The sequence below is a fragment of the Camellia sinensis genome, chromosome 2 (genome assembly GCF_055761805.1).
Source record: "Camellia sinensis isolate YWXY chromosome 2, ASM5576180v1, whole genome shotgun sequence".
Lineage (NCBI taxonomy): Eukaryota > Viridiplantae > Streptophyta > Magnoliopsida > Ericales > Theaceae > Camellia > Camellia sinensis.
In genome coordinates this window covers 33,635,317-33,656,657 of record NC_138962.1, presented here as the reverse complement: position 1 = coordinate 33,656,657, position 21,341 = coordinate 33,635,317, and the positions used below count along the sequence as shown (strand labels likewise).

At 34.6% G+C, this 21,341-nt stretch overlaps 1 long non-coding RNA gene across 2 annotated transcripts; it reads right to left on the bottom strand.

The window, feature by feature from the left end:
* Nucleotides 1-14,270: 14,270 nt before the first annotated feature.
* Nucleotides 14,271-19,647, bottom strand: LOC114257753 (uncharacterized). 2 transcript variants are annotated; one of them, XR_003627715.2, is made up of 5 exons: nucleotides 19,514-19,647; nucleotides 14,939-15,019; nucleotides 14,782-14,847; nucleotides 14,628-14,693; nucleotides 14,271-14,519 (listed from the first exon to the last, which is right to left on the bottom strand). It is a non-coding gene; the product is annotated as an uncharacterized LOC114257753 (long non-coding RNA). The 2 variants fall into 2 exon arrangements; XR_003627713.2 differs by lacking the exon at nucleotides 19,514-19,647 and adding an exon at nucleotides 15,101-18,089.
* Nucleotides 19,648-21,341: the final 1,694 nt, after the last annotated feature.

Genomic DNA, 21,341 nt, shown 5'->3' with positions numbered 1-21,341 from the left:
TGCATTCTCATTTCATCCTAGGCATCCTTAGGCCTAGTTTAAGGCATCTTAATGAGGATATAAATGTAGAACACATCGAGGCAAATTAGGGATTAAATTATTATCTTTCCCAACTGTGAAGCTTAGTGTGTGTTCAATCTGTAAACTGTGTAGGGTTGGCGACTGGGGACGCGCTCTAGCCTAACTGTAGCCCAGAACTCTGTGAGTAATAACTGTGTAAAGATATGTTCAAAAATGATTATCTTCTGAACAATTGAACTGTACTGTTTCTGAATTGATACTGTTAATAGAATGAATGCATGTCCTCTATTTTGAACTGTATTGTGGCATCCTTAGCAACTACTGTTACTGACTGTTACTGTTACAGAGATCTCTGTCGGTTCCCTTGTTGGAACCATTACTGTTTACTGATTGATGATCATCATCGACTGTTCGGTCTTTCAAGACCTACTGTTTACTGTGCCTCACTGCGAGGTTCCGAGCCTGTTAAGCTATGACTTAGGGGTGTTTTAATTTCCCCCGTCTGTCTCTGTAACTGTTTTGTAGACTGTATAGACTGTTACTGTACTGTTTAATAGGGATTAGGTCCCTGATCTGGATGATTATAAATGTTGTACATACTGTTCTGCACTATGTATATATATATATATATGAAAAGTCTTTTTGGCATACAGACTGTCACAGCTCATTGGACATTGTTTATTTACTGTATTGGCTTCCGCCAGGCCCCTATACTTTGTTTTACTGTATTACTGTTAAGCAGGCCTTCGGTAATCTTGGATTACTAGCCGGTTACGGTGCTAAACCTATAGGGACAGGTTTGGGTCGTGACACTTGAGGACGGTCAAAAATGGGGTGTCTACACCAACCAATCATAACTTGAATAACCCCATTTATTAATTGTAACTACCCACACATATCATTGTTATAACTTTCATGTAATTTTTTTTTGTTTCCCACAGAATGTAAGGATCAGTTTAACATGTATCTTGATTAATTTTTGTTTACAGTAGGAGCCTACCACTGATCACAAAGTGTTACAGTTGTCGAGACTTTAACTAAAAGGCAAACTTAGTCGAACCCCAATATCTTACCAAACTGTGAACATGTCACTAGGTCACAAGCTCATAATTTTTGTTTCATCATAAATGGGTAGGGATTCATACATAGTGGGTTTGTGTATTGATTAATAATTGGGTAATCTACCAGTTGGTCTTGTTTTTTTAAGTTATTACCTATTAAGTACTATCATATATTTTTATGCACCATTAAGTCCTATTATAATTTTATTTCTCATTTTTACCCCTGTTTTGTTTTAATTTTTTTCTTTCCTTCTAGTTTCCCGTTTTGTTTTTGAACTCCAAATTGCGAACCACGATTTGGCCACCAACCACCACTTCCGATAGCCAGTGACCACCTCTAACCTTCCGTAACCATTACTGACCTCCGGCAACTACCTCTGACCTCCGAGAATATTTTTTTGGCCATGTTTCATCTCCAACACGTCACTACCGCAACCATCTACTCAGATCCGGTGGCGATGAAAGAAAAAAAGAAAAAAAAATAAAGAGAATGAAGGAGAGAGGTGAGAAACCATTACCAAAGAATAATTCTCATTATTTTACGCTGTCAAATCAAGACAAATAATCAAAAGTCAAATTCAGTGATAAATTTATCATGCAACAAATCTCATCCAGAGTTGTAGTGATAAATTTATCACTGTTGAATTTGTTAAAAAATTTACAAATAGCAAACTTGATTTGAGAGAGAGGGGCATTACAACATTATATTACGAAGCATTGATAAATTTATTTATTTTGTATGTGCTCTGTCATTCCATTGATAAAATACCCACACTTATACCTACACATCTGTAATCTGATAAATTTATTATTCATAAATTACTGAGTGATAAATTTATCACTGAATTAAGTAACAAATTTATTACACGTCTATAGAAGATCAACAACGCCTTTCAATACACTAATTGGATAATTTGCATCCCAAATTGGTGATGGAGGAAGATGGTGACAACGACGATGTTGAAGATAGTAGATCGGTAATGGAGGAAGATGGTGGCAACGACGATGTCGAAGAAAGTAGATCGATGATGGAGGATTACGGTGTTGAAGCTAGCAGATGAAAGATGGGAGATAAGCAACGGTAAAGGCAATGAGAGAGAAGGATGGCAGTGTTAGGTGATGGAGGAGGAGAACAACAGCGTTGGTTGAGGCAAGTTTTGTTGACAATGATAGATGAAGGTCGTTAAGCTGAGTGACATATATGGTGATGGAAGACGAGGAGATGGTATGCCAGTGACAGAAATAAGAGAGAGAGAGAGAGAGAGAGAGAGAGAGAGAGAGAGAGATGTGTTTGGGTTTGGGATAAAATCACTCAACTAGATGTTAGGGGTAAAAATGAAAGATTAGATAAATTATTTTGGGTCACGACTTTTTGAGAATTAAGTCCGGTCCAAAGGACCGGCCCATAACTCTCCCTTGATAATTCCATGTATACATGATCACGTAGTATTACTGTTACAATAAAAAAAAATCCCTATTTTGGTTGCAAACTGAACTAAGGGTTGGTTGGTTCAGGGCCTAATCCGAGGTTTAAGCCTCGTGTCAAAAGTCCAGCCTAAACCAAACCCATACAGGAGATCTCCACAATGGGCCCGAATTATTGGGCCAACATCATATAAAATCCAATAAAGCTTATATATATTTTTTAACGGGTTTCGTTGAGGAAACATATATTTGTAAGAATACAAATAGATAATAGTGCCTGTTTGGGAATAATCATAACTGGTCAAAGGTTCACAATTTAGTCTTAGTTTGGGAAGAGCTAAAATAGCCTGACTTTTTTATTTTTTGATTATTTTAGCTTGGTTTTTTTAGTTTCGTTTGGTTTTTATTTTTGGCTTTTTGGACTTTTGTGGGAAAAGAAAAGTGTAATGATTATGGTTTGAATGTGACAATTTTTCTTATTAACTTATGTAGCTAATTTTGTCTTTTGTGTTTTTTAGCCAAAAAGCCAAAACGAAACATAAATTTAGAAAAATGATTGAAATTCTAAAAAACCTCTAATAATGTGCAAATTTTGATTTGATACAAACTTAATCAAGTCGAATTCTCTTGTCAGGTCTTTATGGGAAAATTTACAGAAATTATCACGAGTCCATCATGCCATGTCGTGGATGCCTATCTAACATTATGCAATAACAGTGGTGCTACATGTACATACTAGTATATCAACTAGTGTTATGTCATTATAACCGGTCCCACTTATTATATGTTACATCATCTGTTAATATGCTAGTTAGTAGATTAATTGGTACATATAACATTATTCATGTTCGGTGGTGCTACATGCACTAATTAACGTACACACTAGTATACCAACTAGTGCTATGCCATTATTGTTGGAACAATCTTCTGTGTAAATAAAATAAACTGAAAATAATTCAAACAAAATAAAATAAACTTACAGAAATTATTTTGTTGAACCGAATCAATAATTAAAGACCAAATCGAGTGTGTGACACTCTATCCTTAAGACAGATTCGCCCCGCTACGGTACTTACAGTTGAGTGGCGTCTATCTCCCAGGATAAAATAATCTTCACAAACTTGTAGTAGCACTCCACACAAATTTGTACGGCGAACTAAAACTTTGTGTTCTTATACTCTCTTTATTTTAATTCTAAAACTAGAATGTAGAGAAATGCAAACAAAAATAGTTTGGACAGCAAATAGAAAGTTGGAGACTGAATTTTTCGGATCCCAACACTGCTGGAATGAATTGTATTTATAGGCAAACAAAATGATCCGAACAGGTACAAAACATGTAATGAACAGGTGTAGTATGGACTGAACAAGTGCACCACTAATTCAAACATTTGATTTGACCGTTCCAACTTGGAACATATTTTCCAAATTAATTGAAAATAGTACCGTTGGAGCCGTTGGTGGAATAGTCAAACCTGATGGAACTTAATTTATTTAAACTATTGAAATATATATATATATATATATTAAACTATTTAAATATGTATATATTAAACTATTTGAATATATATATATATATATATATATATATCTAACTATTTGAATAGTTTAATCATTTTTTGGAAACCACTTAAGGAAACCAAAAAATAAATTTAGAATTAAATTAAATTCCCACAATAATTGTTATTGAAAAAATTCAAATGAATTTTATCTAAAAAATTAATGTTAGACTCGAAAATGATGTCAACTTCCCATTCACTCATAAATGGTTTTGACGTTCCGTCGTCACCGTGTGACTTGCCACGCGGCAAGGAACACTTCACCTCTTCGGACCCGCCCCAAAATACGTTCGGGGCCCACTCAATTTTGGGCTAAAAAATATGCCTATATTAAACCATTTTTTCCAACAATTATTACTAACCCTACTTATTATACAAATTACAAATACCCAAAACGTCTAAAATTATGCCACATCATCTGTTAATATACTAGTTAGTACATTAATTGGTACATATAACATTATTCATGTTCGGTGGCGCTACATGCACTAATGTACACATTAGTATACCAACTAGTGTTATGTCATTATTACTGACCTCACTTATTATACAAATTACAGATACCCAAAGCATCTAAAATTATGCCATATCATCTGTTAATTTGACTATGTAATTATTTAATCCATCTATTATTAGTTTGACACATTTAACAAAAAAAATTTAAAATTTATTTGTGAATTTGAAGATTTAAATTAAGGTTAATTACATTTCAGTGGATGACAGAAAAAAAATACAAATTCATAAAAAAAAATTATAATTATAATTATTAATATTTATAAAAAAATTACTAATTTGTAATTATTTTTTCAAAATACCATAGATATGATATTTTCTCTTTAAATTGTAGGTATCTAACATTTATGCACAATTTAATTGGTTTAAAATGTTATGTAAATATGTTTTAAAAGTATGCATTGTGGATTTGTAATAGACTCATTAACAAATATGAAAAAAATAAGTGTTAATATTTAATTTATCATACGGTGAATTATATAGATGTCAATTCATTTATCTTACTACATGGTTGTATATAAATTTGTGAATTTAAAATGATGAAACACTTACAATTATCACATAAGTGGAATTTCAATACTATTTTTTATTTTTCACCAATTAAAGTATAAAAAATGAGTACTCCTTATTTTATCTAAGAGCATCTTCATTCAAACTTTTAAAATTTGATATGCCAATTTTTATTTATTTATTTATTATTTTTTTGAAAGCTTGGGTGACAAATTCGCATATATCAATTTCGTATGAAAGCTCTTCATATAATATGTCAAATTTATTATTCTATTATTTTTTAAATTTAAACTCTTTTATTTCACATAAAGTTATTCCATTTAAAAAAATAATGTATAAAATAAGAACATGTCAAAATTGGCAAGAAGGGATAATGCCAAATGTCACATCAGCTTTTGGCACATCAGGTGGAGTTGATACTTGATACCAAAGTATGACTGTTGAAGTGCCAAATCATATTTGAAGTATTAGGTAGAGGTGCTCTAACTATATATATAATTTTTTATCTATATGTTTTACGACCATCTCCAATTGCATCAAATAAATATCAAATTGAGAATTTCACTTTTTTTTCATCAAACTGAGGATAAATGTGTCTTTAATCAAATCATTATTCATTGCCGTTGCTTAATGTCCCCCCATATATCTTCCTGGATGACCACCTCAAGGTAGAAATTTGTGAAAAAATTACACTGACTAGTCAACCACCTCAAAGGAAAATAAAATAAAATTTACACTGGTTGGTCGATCGGTCGAACATCCACCAGGTCGATCGGTGTTTTGATGAAGCTCCAAAATTATCCGTTGAAGCACTTGATATCAAAAGAAGCTTTTACTCAAATTTGATGAAAAAATTGATGCACCGTTAGAGATGCTCTAACATTACTATTTATTTTATCAATTTATCTACACAAGTTGTTTAAAAAGTACCTTAAGACTCTCGAAGTATAATTAGTTTGATTTATTTTTATTTATTAAAATGACTAGGTTAATAACTAGTTAGTTAAAAATTTATAATAGAATAAGATTAAGGTTTCGTTGGGAAGTAGGTTAGATTTTTGGTTTTTTAATTATTTTAGCCTAGGGCTAAAAAATTCATTTGGGTTGGTTTTTTTAACTTTTGTGAGAAGTAAAATGATTTGTGGCTCGAATTGTGTGCCCCCGAATGGCCCGAAAATTTTACACGCTCTCTCTATCTTTTCTCTTCGTCGGTATATGTTTATCGGAAAATTCTCGTAGCTCAAATTTTGTGGCTCAAAAGTGGCTCAAATGGCCAAAACGACGTCGTTTTGGCCATTTTTATGTTGTTCTGTACTCAAAACGACGTCGTTTTGGCCATTTGAGCCACTTTGGAGCCACAAAATTTTAGCTGCGTAGCATTGTCAATGTTTCTCATTTCCAACAATCTCTCTCCTCTCTCATCTCTTGAAATCCTCTAGAGCGGTTTAGGGTTTAGGGTTTAGGGTTTAGGGATTCAACTGGTTTGCAAAACCCATCTCATTCGGAGCTGCGATTCAACTCGTTTTCAAAACCCATCTCTCATTCGGAGCTGCGATTCAAGGATTCAAAACTCTCTCACTCTCTCGCTCATCGCTTTCAGAACCGGAGCTACGATTGAACTCTTGAAAACTCAGGTCAGTGCTCCCTCTCTCATCTTTTTTGTCTCTGTGTTGGGTAAAGAAAGGTCACTGATCCCTCTCTCATCCCTCTCGTCTCTGTGTTGGGTAGACAAATCAGAGTTGACTCCTCTCATAGAAACCCGACATTGCAAAACTAAGGTTTTGCTACGGCTTAAATTTTTATATTGTGCTTTCAATTGCTATTAGAGTTATGATTTTCCCATCATTTTGTGTGATGATCTATATCTTGCCCTGCAATAGAAGCCCCATTTTAGGATTATTAATTTTTTTTTTGAATTTAGGATTGTATAACTGTAGTGTATGAATTTTTTTGGGGAGGATTATGTATTTAGGATTGTTATTTTCATTTGAGAGTTGGATTGTGAATTTAGGATTGTGAATGTTAGTGTTTATGAATTTGCATTGTTATTATTTTTGGGATTGTAAATGTTAGTGTTTATGAATCTGCATTGTTGTTATTTTCAAGATTGTGAATGTTAGTGCCTAAATTGTTGTTGTCACGCCCCACTTTTTATTACTCAAAGTATTACCAATTTCATTTACTTAATTCCATTTCAGAGATAACATGCGGAAATAAACTCGTACATTCAACTTGTAGAAGTGAATAGCATTGCTCTCATTCGTATGCAAGTAAATACAACATGAGTACACTAAATAAATTGCCCTTGGGCTTACATCATTAAAAGTCAAGAAGAAGGGTATAACCCTTTTTACAAAAATGGCATTCCGTCAACACAAAAGAGGCCCCGTGGCCAACAAATAAAAAGATCCAACCTTGTAGAACATCCTGGCTATCACCTGAAAAAGATTCAACAACGTGGGATGAACATATAGTCCAGTAGGGATCTCAACATGATCTCCAACAATAACAACTTACAGATAGCTATGATCATGAATGTTCATTCTCATACTAGAATAGTAATATGGCAGTTTATACAAAATATACATAAGTATGAACTTTTCGAAAACAGCCATTTCATTCGACACTATAAGCGGTTCACCTTTTTTTTCCTTTTTATTACCCATTTTTCCAAACTTTCATGACTATAACAGTTTTAGATAAAAACAATTTCACCAAGCCCATTACTCTTCCCCCATTTTCCGTACTTACAACAAAATGACCTTTTTTGAAAACATGTTCACAAATACCCCATTTTCCTTCACACTTTCCAAAATCTCAAAATGGCATTTTGGTTTGTTCCCAATACATTCATATCAATACATGCATGTCTTAAATAAAAGGGAAATAACAAATCATCAACATGTATATAATCCACAAATGAGGCAGCTCGGCCTTTCAAAACTGTAACCATCGCAACCCATAACATACTTAGATACACTGACGATAACAATTAAAACTCTGCTCTACCGGCTATATGCACAGTAAGCTAAGGATACGCCAAGCGATAAGCGAGATAATAACTCATTTTAAACATTTCATACCTCATAATAAATACACATTTTAGTACTGTATCAATCTCAGATAAAAACACTTCCATACTTCACAAATGATACACATTTTAGTGTTGTATCAATAACATGTAAAAGCACTTCCAATATCAATAAGCACACATATAGTGGTGCTAATGGAGTCCATCCCCTATCTCCTCCCAAACAAAATCCGGTTTAGAGGTCCATCCCCTATCTTCCCCTAAACCGTTGAGTAACCAAAAACACTTCTATACTTCACAAATGATACACATTTTAGTGCTGTATCAATATCAAACAAAAACACTTCTAATATCAATAAGCACACATATAGTGGTGCTAATGGAGTCCATCCCCTATCTCCTCCCAAACAAAATCCGGTTTAGAGGTCCATCCCCTATCTTCTCCTAAACCGTGGAGTACATCCCCTATCTCCTTCCACACAAAACAATGTACATAAGTGATTATCATGTACAAATTCCTCAATACAACAAAGCATAAATAACAAGTGTAATACATACATATAAACTATTCAATAATGTTTACCCAACACAAGTGTAACGCATACATCACAATTCAACACAACAATGTCATCCTCCACCGATGACCAAGGACAAAACCTCTAGATGCATGTATTCAGTACACCTAATAAAAGAGACTCAACTCTCAAGCAATCCTTAAACCCAACAACGACACTAGTACGATAAGTAAAGATAAAACCCCCAAATGTGTGTATTCAACACTCATGATACAATAGTTCAATTCTCAAATTTATTTTCTGAGACTCACATAGAGTTAACATTTCATTTACCATTTTCAAGATCAACTTTCATAATTTTTCAAGTCAACACGTTCCATCACTTATTCCAAAAACACTTTTCCCTTTTCACAAAACCAATTACATTCTTTTCATTTTACAAAATCAATTCCATGGATAATAAGCCATAACCCAACTTGATTCAATACGTTCATTTCAAAATAACTCCAATACCATAATTAATCCTTTAACTGTTAACACCTTCTACACAACTCATATTAACAATAGAAATTTACCAACATTGTTCAATCATAAACCCTTTTTATTTTACCAAATCAAAATATAATTTAGGGCTTTCGCTTCTTTCAATAATAACATGCTAATTTTATTCTCTAATTAGTCCAAACCACAGTCAATGATAACAAAACCATTCTCAAACAACCAACCCTAGGTTCCCCTCATGATTTTAAAACAAATCCAACACGGATATGATTTTCATGCAATACAAAATTACCACATGTCTATCTATAGACGGAGTATTGAAAAAGAACAAAGAAATCCCTACCTCAAATGGAGAAGATGAAGGCCAAAAACCAAAGTGCTCCAAATCACCAAACTTTCAGATTAAAATGAAGATCAAGGGAAGCTCCACACTCAATACAAAGGAACTAGGGTAGAAGATCACTAGAACTAGATGTATTTATAGAGAGAAGATGTAGTCTAAAGAGAGAAACTCTCAAGTTATTCATTCAATGAACTTCATTAAATTGATTAATGTACCTCATACATTCATGATACATAATGCATCTTCTATATTAATGAATTCATTAGATAGATTAATGTATTTTACATATTCATAATAGAAACATAATGCATCTCTAAGATTCATTCATAATAAATCCATCACATTCAATGTATTAGCATTAGTCTTCTATACATTGTATAAATAGGTATCAATGATTAGTCACCATCTAATTGATGTACATGTATCTTACTAATGAGATGAATCTAGTATAATCATGCATAATCTTTGAAAAGTTGTCATATATTACAATTAAACAATGAAGGTAAAATCGGGATCGCTATAGTTGTTATTTTTATTTGAAGTTGGATTTTTTTTTTTTTTTTTTTTTTTTTTTTTTTTTTTTTGGGATTATGAATTTAGGATTGTTATTTTCATTTGATTTGGGGCTGTAAATTTAGGATTCTATGAATATAGGTTTGTTTTGTTTTATTTGTTTTGTTCTATGAATATAGGATTTGTTTTGTTTAGGATTCTATGAATATAGGAATTGTTTTGTTTTATTTGTTCCGTATCTGTTTCATTTCATTTGTTTTGTTCTATGAATATAGGATTTTACAGTTGGATGATATGAATCTGAATTCTATGAATATAGGTTTGTTTTGTTTTATTTTTTAACTTCAATTTGCATGGTTGGAAATTTTGTTTGGGGCTTATATAAATTTAGGATTGTTATTTAGGTTTAAGAGTTGGATGTTAGTGTTTATTGTACTTCAAAACAATTTGAACCCAAATTTATGCACTGAAGGCCATATTTATGAACTGTTGTAAAACAGAAAATGTTTATCTTCTTAGGTGATCCTTTTTTTTATTTATTTAAGGCTTAGGTATTGGTTATGTGTTGGTTATACAGAAAATGTTTACACTGAAGACCAACTTTTTTTCATCTTCGAAAATTGAAATGGCTTACATATTGGTTATGCAGATAAAGAAATTGCTTCTTTTTTTTACTAACAATAGCAACATTAGATTAAAATCAAGAATGTGTGATTGTGGAAGAACAGATCGTACGAACCAATGAGAATGGAAATCAAAGGCGTTTGTTCTTTGTGTGCCCATCAAAATATGTAAGTACCAAGCTTTATTCTATGTCAGTATGTAATTAATCCTTTAGTATTTGGAAATTGGTTTGGTTGCTGTGACTAACTGGTTTTCATGAATTGTAGAGTAATAAGGCACAATGCAGTTACTTCAAGTTTGTAGATGATCATTATAACGGCCCCAAAATACGTGGCAAAATTATCTTTATTTTATTATGAATTAATATGACTTAATTTGGAAGTATCGGCCTGAATTGGGAAAATATTTGTTGGGGCTACGGCTTCGGAACTTAAATTGACGGCCGAAATGGGCAGAAACCGAAATGGAGTACATGGATATGTTAATTGAGATTTTTAGAATCATCTAGGAAGTTTAATTAAAAATTGATTTCGTCTGATTCGAAAAGTTATGTTTGGCTCTCATTATTGAAGTAATATAAGTGGTTATAGATATATAAGTGATATAAGACTTATATGAGCTCATTTTGGGTGCAACCAAAAATCTGAGAAAGAGAGAAAAAAGAGAGAGAATTCTAGAAGAGAGAGAGAGAGAGAGAGAGAGCCCTAGAAAGCTCAAATAGAAAAGGGAAAGTGTAGGAATCAAAGAAGAAACTCAAGATTTGGCTTGGATTTGTCAAGATTATGCAAGATCAAGTGTCTATGAAGGCTCTAGGTAAGGTTTTATCTCTTAAACCTTGAAGATTAAGTGTAAAAGGGTTTGTTTTATGGACTATGTATGATCACATGCATGTATTGTGTTTTATAAGTAAAAATGATGTTTAATCTTTGCATACTTGGCATCAATTCATGAATTAATTGGTAGTAATTTGTTTTTCATGCATAGCTCTTGAGTTTTGCCAAGAATTTCCATGGAAGTTGAGCTTGGAGCCCTTAAATGCATATTGTCAAGCTTTTGTTCCTTTTTAAGTACAAATTGAGTTTTGTTTTTGCATATATGAGTTGTATTTGAAGTTAGACATACTAAATTTGACATGTTTTTAAGGGGTTTTGGGCCTTACTTTGTATTAATTGAAGTTGGATTTGAAATGGGAGAGGTTCAAGGCAAAAACAGATTTTCGGACTAGTTTTACACCCAGACCGCTCGTGCGGCCTGGGCCACCACTCGAGCGATCGAACCTTTTTTAGCTCAAATTGTACACTGCTTCACTATCGCTCGTGCGGCCAAGGCCACCGCACGAGCAGCCAGGCCACCATAAGTGCGGCCAAGACCACTGCACGTGTGGCCCAATAGGACAATTTTTCCGATTTTGTTTTCTTTCCGTTTTCTGACTTTCGGGCCTTTATTTACATGGTTTTTGTGTGTCATATACATCCATATGCATTGCATGAGCATAAAAGAAATTAAAGAAAGAATAGAAATGCTATATCGGATATGTAACGAATGAACTGATTGAACAAATTAAATAAAATGCGTTTTGTTGTGCTTGGTTATATTTCTACAGGTTAAACCATTAAGGTGGATCATCAGACCCAGCACTGTGAGTAACAATGTTGTAAAGTTATATTGAAGCTATATTTTTTTCCTGACTGTCATTGTTAATAACTACTTCGATATGATTTATTGAGTAAATGAACTCACACAATATGTTCATGTGGCCCTTACCCGGGGGTAACAATACCGTGGTTTATGTTCACGTGGCCCTCACCCGGGAGTAACAATTCCGTGGTCTATGTTCACGTGACCTTTACCCGGGGGTAGCAATATTGTGGTATATATTTATGTGGCTTTTACCCGGGGGTAATAATACCGTGGTATATGTTCACGTGGCCCTCGTCGAGGGGTAACAATATCGCGGCCTATATCCACCTGGCCCTCGCCTGGGGGTAATAATACCATGGCTTTATGTATACAAGATATTAATTTATATGATCATTTGTACCAACTATGATCTTAAAGACCGCTACACGTACACGTGGACCCTTATGACTACTATGATTTTATTTAACGAACATGATACTGCTATGTGAATGTACTTGCTACAGTAACTGATTGATTTTAATGTCTTCATTCATAACCTCTTTACGCATTTGTTATTCACTGGGCTTTAACTCACTGTTTTGTATGTATCTGTATAAGTGAGCGTTCTGGAGGACAAGTCTAGAAGAGGTCTTTAGCCGAGCCACCATTTTGAAGCATATCGAGTTGTTTTGGGTGCCTCCGAGTTGGGGTTAGGCCTGGAAGGCCGCTGTTAAGCTTTTGATCATGGTGTACACTTTCGACACGTGCATATGTTTTGTATACAATATTATGTTATAAGTTATGTATTGTTTTGTGGGTAAATTTACGTTTATATGTGTACATATTGGTTCGTATAGGTGCACAGCTCATTGGACCATTGGTATTTTTGTATATTGCTTCCGCTAGTCCCGATTATTTTTTATTGTACATGAAGGCCTTTGGTAATCTCGAATTACTGGCCGGTTACGATGTCAAACTTTTAGGGGCGGGTTTGCGTAAAAGTTTGGCGTCATGACAATGATGATAAGGACGTTACCTCTACAATTTGTTCCAATACCGGACCTCGTCAACCAATAACAACAGAAGAATTATACGAGCTAAAGACAATAGTTTCTAAGATGGAAAATCAAATTCATGACCATAGTAGAAGGCTTCAAAGGATGGAAAACAAATTGAAAGTGATGATTTATGTCATTGTGTTTTGTTTGATTTTGTGCTTGATGATGTTAGTTACTGACTTTGTTAGTTTTTGTTAGTTTTGGGGTAATCTCATGGCTTGTGGGGCTATGTTGTAATGAATTGAATGTGGGTATATTTTTGTAAGTGGAAAGGAATATGTTGTTGATGTGAATGTGGGTATAATATGACCTTCTTAGCTCATTTTCTTTTGAAATATGTTATTTCATTACTAAATCAGAACTGTTATCTTCACTAATCCATTGAACGTGTGCCAAGCAGCACTAATCAAATTACAAGAAAACCAAGTCATCGGTCAGGCATTTTATCAAACATTTATAAGTTTTCATCAAACTTTTCACATTTGGAATGAAGTGTAGATGTATGAGAAAGCAGTGGAAGGAACCAATTTTATTCCATCAAAAAGAACAATGTATTCACATGTATTCGTTTGACCCTGACCAACATTGCAGCTACTTAGCTATAGCCTATGAGAATTCTCAGTGCCAATACTACTGGTTGTTACCTCCAGGTTGTTGTTACCTCCACTTAGCTATAGCCTTTGATCACTACTTTGTTTCTCCTACTTGGAGATTGCATCTACTCTTACCTAGCAAATCCAGAACAGTTGTGTTCCTGGAAAGGAGACTCCAGTGCCTCCAGTGCCTCTGGAACCATCTCCAGTTACCCAATGTCATCTCAGAGACTATCATACTTCCCCGAAGGCTCCCTAAGTAAAAGCATAAACATAGTCCCAAAATATATAAACAATTTCTATAAACATAAAACAGCATTTCTACAAACATAAATGCTTTAAACCTGCTTTCATAAAACAACATTTCTGCAAACATAAAGATCCCCACAAATATAAATGCTTTCATTCTCTTCAATCCCAAATTTACAAGAAAACTATCCCAAGTTTACAAACCAAAGTCAAAAAATTACAAGTACGAAACTATAAAAAAAAATGGGTTGGTTGGATCCGCATCTATATTCAAGTCCACAAATTTTGAAGCAATTGTCAAACTTTGACTACTTATATTGTTCGCCATTCCTAATTGACTCAGAGATGCGTTTCCAATTTTGTCCACCATTTGCATTGCGCTACCTTGTGCATATTCAATGTCAAAGTAACTAATATTAAAAACTGTTCTCACAAACATATTTGCAAATCACAAGAAGCAAAACTGTTTCATGTTATATCATCAATACATACCGGTACATGCACACTCTCTTGTGTCCCATCCATACAAGGAAAATAGTACGGTTGAGCTTGCGGCACCTTATAATACAAAGTCTATTCATCAGTAATTTGGAAATCATGAAAATAAAAACAACGGAAAAATATAATTTAATCTTTGAACACTTACCGGTGCATACATACTCACTTGTATGTCATCTGTAGAAAGAAAATAGCACGGTTGAGCTTGCGATGCCTTATGATAAAAGTAACACAATTTCATTAATAATTTAAAATATTCAAATTAATACCATACAAAAAATAGTAGTTCATATTCAAAGACATACCGGTTCGTACGTATTGTCTTCCATGCTATTCGTACAACCAAAATTTAACTTACGAGGTTCACCTTTACCCACCTTACGACCCTATAGTAACACACATTGGTAAAAAAGTTAGACAACAACATTTTTGAAATTTACATACAAAGCACAAAATAAAAAATTTACCTAGACTTTTGTAGCTTTTTAATTTAGTCTTTCCCTTCAACCGATTCACTATTTCGTCCACCTTGCTAACCTTCCGTTTCATACATGGATGGCCTCTTCGGCGAGCAAACAAAGGGCTAAGCACCTTGTGAGTCATGCTTGTATTACTACGACCAGGCAGACTTTTCAAGGATGTATTAGAAGGTGGGATAGTACTACTAGACGGTGGGACATTACTTGCACAACCTGATTCATCTTTTCTAACTCTATTCTTGATTTCTCTCAACCCAAGTTGAATGGCTTTGTGTTTACTATCATCGTTGGAAGCAATTTCTATAATTTCATCCAATATCTTATGGTAGTTATCATATACCTTTGCATTTAGAGCAACCCCGAATTTCATGTATGTGGTTGGAATGCATGTGTACCCTCTTTCCAAATCTTTTCTCCATTTCGGCATAATCTACTTATATGGAACCTCATATATGCACCTCTCAATGAGCACACTAAATGAATAGGCACACACGATCCCCCTAAACTCAAGCCACCGACACATATATTGCATTTCACATTTAGTTGAATTAAAGTAGACAACAAATTCAACCTTCTTCATTTTCTCACCCACTAAAATAGCCTCATTCACATGATAAGTACAAATTAATCTCTCCTCTTTCACAAGAGTTGCATGACAGTACAATAGGCGCTTCAATTCTACTTGAACTTCTTTAAATTTTGCATTAGTGTAGGATGCACGAAAATGCTTCTCAAACTCATACACTGTTAAGCAATCATACAATTTGTTTCAGGATTTGAAGTCTACTTTGGTCTCATTCTCTACCTTACTTCTCAATGCATTGTAGTCTTTGAGTTTACATATCCATCAAAAAATATATTCATGCTCTCACTTCGTTGTGTAACTGATATGCCTGCCCAAAAAATATCTTGCACATAGACAAGAATCCACTTATGTCTATAATACCCTCAACCACTCATTGTCATACAAGCTAAACTTTGCAATCATCGTTTGTCATTCCTCATCAAATTCATTTTTTGTGAATGAATCATACATTGCATTTTGCAAAGCGAATTTTATGGCTTCATATAGGGCATATCCTCTCAATTTCTCGAGAATTTTCTTCATTATATGCCATAAACACTAACGATGTCGAGCCTGTGGGAAGTCAATTTCTATGGCATTTTGCATGGCTCTACACTGGTCAGTTATAATAGCTTTTGGAGGAGTGGTTGACATGAAATTTAACCATTCTTTGAATAGCCAAACAAATGTCTTCGTGTTTTCATTACATAATAGCCCACAACCAAATAAGATTGACTGTCCGTGGTGATTAACTCCTACAAACGGGCCAAACGGCATATCATATTTGTTTGTGAGATAGGTGGTGTCAAATGAGACAACATCCCCAAATGCTTTATAAGTTGCCCTACTCCTTGCATCCGCCCAAAACAAGTTCCGTATGCGACCATCTACATCAAAGTCAATTGTAGAATAGAAGTTTGAATTTTCTTGTTGCATCCTATGAAAATAAAATGCAACTGATTCGGCATCTCCTACTCCAAGCCTCAATCTTCTAGCATTCTCAATGTGGTTTCTTGTATCTCGTTCATCAAATGTTAATGCCTCATATCCCCCCGCTTCAACAACTATAGAATGAAAATTCCTAGACACCCCTATTCCTACTTCATCGTTTATTTCTAATCTTCTCTTCACAGGAGTAAGAATCCTCTTATTCATTAAAAAATGCCGTGAGTCACTAGGAATCAAGTCATGCGTATGCTCAAGCACAACTGTGGTGAACTTATATATTCCATCCTTTTGTAAAGTCGTTCTTATCTTTGCTTTACAATCAATTTTTGATGACAAAGATGGTTTCAGGGGATTTACTTCTGATCTTTTTGTCATCTTCTACGTCCGAGTACATTCAATTCCAAAGTATTTCACCTTTCCATCAGCTCCAACATTCTGTGTTTTGTAGGCTATAGCAAATCCAACATTTTTTTGCATATTTTGCATAAAACTCGTGCACTTTTTGCTTTGAGGTAAAACGCATCCCCTTCTTAGGTTCTTCAATTTCACCGCTCTCATTTAATGAAGGATTGTTCTCCGGTTCCTCAACTTCCTCACCCCCACTCAATGTAGGATTGTTTGAATCAATGTCCATTATACCTTCAAACTGAAATGCAAAGTGTGAAATAGTCTACTATAATTTGTATAAAGGTCATGCAAATATCATAAAAATCAGCAGAATGAAAGTGGATTTTAAAATGCATAACAAATCAAAAATAAGATTTTAAACACCACTCAGATTTAGAGACATCATAGATTCAGTGAGTACATCACACATACAACCATTACAGATTTAGACACATCACAGATTCAGCTACAGAAGGCAGCTGCAACTCTGTATACATCACACATCCCAAAACATATTCAGCCATAGACAGATTCAGCTATAGACAGATTCAAATCATAGTTTGTATTCATCACACAGATTCAGCTATAGACACATCCCAAAACACATATATACATCACATATAGAAGAACATTGTTGCATAGCTATTCAGTCCCATTTAGCTAATAACTACAACTTTGTTATTTGGAGCAATTTTACTTTGATTATTGCAAAGTGCTATACATAGAAGTCTAGAAAACATGCAACTAACTAATGAAAAATTTGGAAATTCCATTCAAGATAAAAAATACAATGTTAAAAATAAAAATAAAAGGACTATGGAATAATGCAGTGACAAGCCTTCCTTAATATGGTCTGCATTCATAAGTGAGACAAACTATACAACAAATATAGGTGAACACCAAGAACACAAAATATAGAGAACCATTCTTTTAATCCCCTGCCAAAATTCATGCTTCTAATTGTCTTTTTCAATGAATGCGCCAACCATAAACACACAAAATTGATATATGTTTAATCAAATTTAATGACCAAAAACAGAGTAGTGGTAATGCTATACTCAAGCTTAACTCTTAGCTCTTATAGAGATGGCAATTTAAACCCGGCCCGACGGGGACCCGATCCCCCGACCCCGAATTGAGTGGTTTTTCCCCGAAAAATACTCCCGATGGGCCGGGGATGGTGATCAAAAATAAATCCCCGATGCTATTCGGGCCGGGGACGGTGATACATTTTCTAGCCCCGGCCCGTCCCCGGCCCCGGCCCCGTCCCCGTCCCCGTTTAGGCCCCGATCTATCTATGTATATATATATATATATATACTGTGTGTGTTTAGTGTTTAGCCCCAAATTTATATAATATATATATATATATATATGTTTAGGTTTGTTGACCATCGGTCAAAGACTCCAATTTATATATAATATATATATGTTTAGGTTTGGTGGTGACCATCTGTCAAACACCCAATTTATATATAATATATATATATATATATGTTTAGGTTTGGTGTGGTGACCATAAGTCAAATGCAAACAGAGTCTCATCTCTCTGTATCGCCTCCATCTCTATCGTTCCTCTCTGTCTCTCTAACAGTGATTCACCTCCCTCTCTCTATTTCCTCTCTCTATCGCCTCTCACTTTCTCTCTCTCACACACGACCGCCGCTCCTCTCTCATTGACGTCGGCTTCTCATGTGTTGAAGATGAAGATGAAGATGTTCTTCAGATCTGAAAATGCTGAAGATGAAGATGTTCTTGATGAAGATGATGATGTCGATGTTGTTGTTGTTGAAGGTTTTTTCGTTTTGTGCTGGATGATGTTGATATTGTTGATGAATGGTTGTATTTTCTGCAGATTTATTTATTTTATTTTTTTTTTGTAGTCGGGGAATGTTCGGGGTCGGGGAAACCCGATCCCCGTTAGGGGACGGGGATGGGGGCGGTGATAGGTTCCCCGTCGGGGATCGGGGCCGGGGACGGGGGAAATCTGACCATCGGGGATCGGGGACGGGGAGTGTGATCCCCGGCCCCGCCCCGCCCCGTTGCCATTCCTAAGCTCTTAGTCTTTATGAAATAAAAAGAAGAGTAGTGGTAATGCTATACTCAAGCTTAACAGTATAAAAAACAGAGTAGTGATAATGCTATACTCAAGCAGTATACAAACTGAAAAATCCCCTGATTCAAGCTTAACAAGAAAATAAAAATTTATAAGAAAAAATAAATAAAAACTCAATTTGAACAAAGCACAAGCACATTCAGTGACAAGATAAATAAATAAAAAAATTTCGTTGTTGCCCGCAAAGTGAGAAGACTTTTATGAAGAGAAAAAATTGTAATCACAGGTACCTTTAATCTCAGTCTAAACAAGAAAATAGGAAAATAAAAACTCAATGATTCAAGCTATAAAAAACTCAATCTGTCATCACGGGTACCTTTAATCTCGACGATTCAAACTTCACAAGAAAATAAAAATTTATAAGAAAAAATAAATAAAAACTCACTTTGAACAAAGCACAAGCAGATTCAGTGAGTACAGTGAGTATTTTGCAGAGATTGACGGACGGCGAGATTCAGTGAGTATAGTGAGTAGTCGAGATTGATGTCGATTAGTTCCTCTCTCTCGGTAGAGATTCATGGACAACGAACACCACATTTAGTATTTTGCTGGTCGTCGGTGGTCACCCAGGTCGATGGTCAGCGCTGGTCGCTCTCAGTTCTTCTTCTTCGACTAGTTCCTCTCTCTCTCTCCCTTATTTCTTTCTTTATTTCTAAACGCGCTTGGTGTCAATCGAATGTTGTGCAATTGGGCAAACAATACAAAAAGTACCTTTATCACTTTCGGAGGGCTTCTTTTCGAGCTACATAGCGGAATCATTGTGAGAAAAAAAGTAAAATAATTATGATTTAAATGTGACATCTTATCTTATTGATTTTTTAGCATAATTTATCTTTTTATAACTAAAAAAATCACCAACCTCAAAAAAGTCACTTATCAAACTAGAGCTAACTATAATAGTTAGGGTAAATTACAAATACACCCCCTAACGTTTGATTAAAATATGAATCACTCCCTGTAGTTTGGAAAATTACATTCTACCCTTTGAGGTTTCTAATTTAATAACAAATCACCTATTTTATTAATAAATTATCAAGTTAATTAATAGTTTTTAATGACGTTAGACATATGTTTCAATTAATAATTTAGATAATTTTATTATTGTATATGAGAGTAATTATGAATTTCATTTTTTCAGTTAATTCTGTTAAATAAAAAATTAAGACAAGGGGGTATTCATAATTTTTCAAATCACAAGGAACAATCTGTATTTTAAGGAAACCTCAGGGGTGTATTTGTAATTTATTCAAAAAAATTAACTATACACCCCCTGAGGTTTCCTTAAATGCAGATTATTCCCTGTGATTTGAAAAATTACGAATACCCCATTGTCATAATTTTTTATTTAACATAATTAACAGTAAAAATGAAATTCATAATTGTTCTCCTATACAATAATAAAATCACCTAAATTATTAATTGAAACATATTTCTAATATCATTAAAAACTATTAATTGACTTTATAATTTATTAATAAAATGGGTGATTTGTTATGAAATTAGAAATCTCAATAAGTGAAATATAATTTTTAAAATCTCAAAAAGCGATTCATATTTAATCAAACGTCTGAGAGTATATTTGTGATTTACTTATTTATTTATTTTTTAAACACCTTTGGTGATGCTATAATAATTAACCTTTTTTTTTTTTTTACCAAGTAATGATTATTATATTAGTAGTTAAATTACTGTTGTACGGGGAGCAAATATTCCGGCAAGCCCGTACTCCTTTCTTCCGAGCTCCATCGATGTCCGATCACCTGCGAGCAAGTAACGGTGAGCTACCCGGCGGTGTGTGGCCGGAAAAACCCTCCGACGATCAAGTTAGCACACACCTTAGGATGGATAGAAAGAAGGGAGAGAGTGTGTTTGAGTGTAAGAATCCCTTACAGTGATGTTCGTGTCTTGCGTATGGGGGGCGCAGACATGCTTATATACCTTCTGAGCCCCATATCCACTCCCAGTCATCTCCTGACACGTGGCTCTGCTATCCCATCTGTCAGCATAAACCATGCCATTCATCACCTAACCTCAATTGCCTGTCATCACAGCTGGAGCTCGGCAGCCGAGCTGCCCTATCCGTTGTTGTGCCATGCCGTGCTCCATACCCTAGCACTTCACTGGCCAAGACTGAGGAGGACCGGGCTAGGCGGCATCTCGGCAAAGCCTAGCCCGAGGTGCCTCCTGAGGTCGGCCTTTCTGCCGGTCAGACA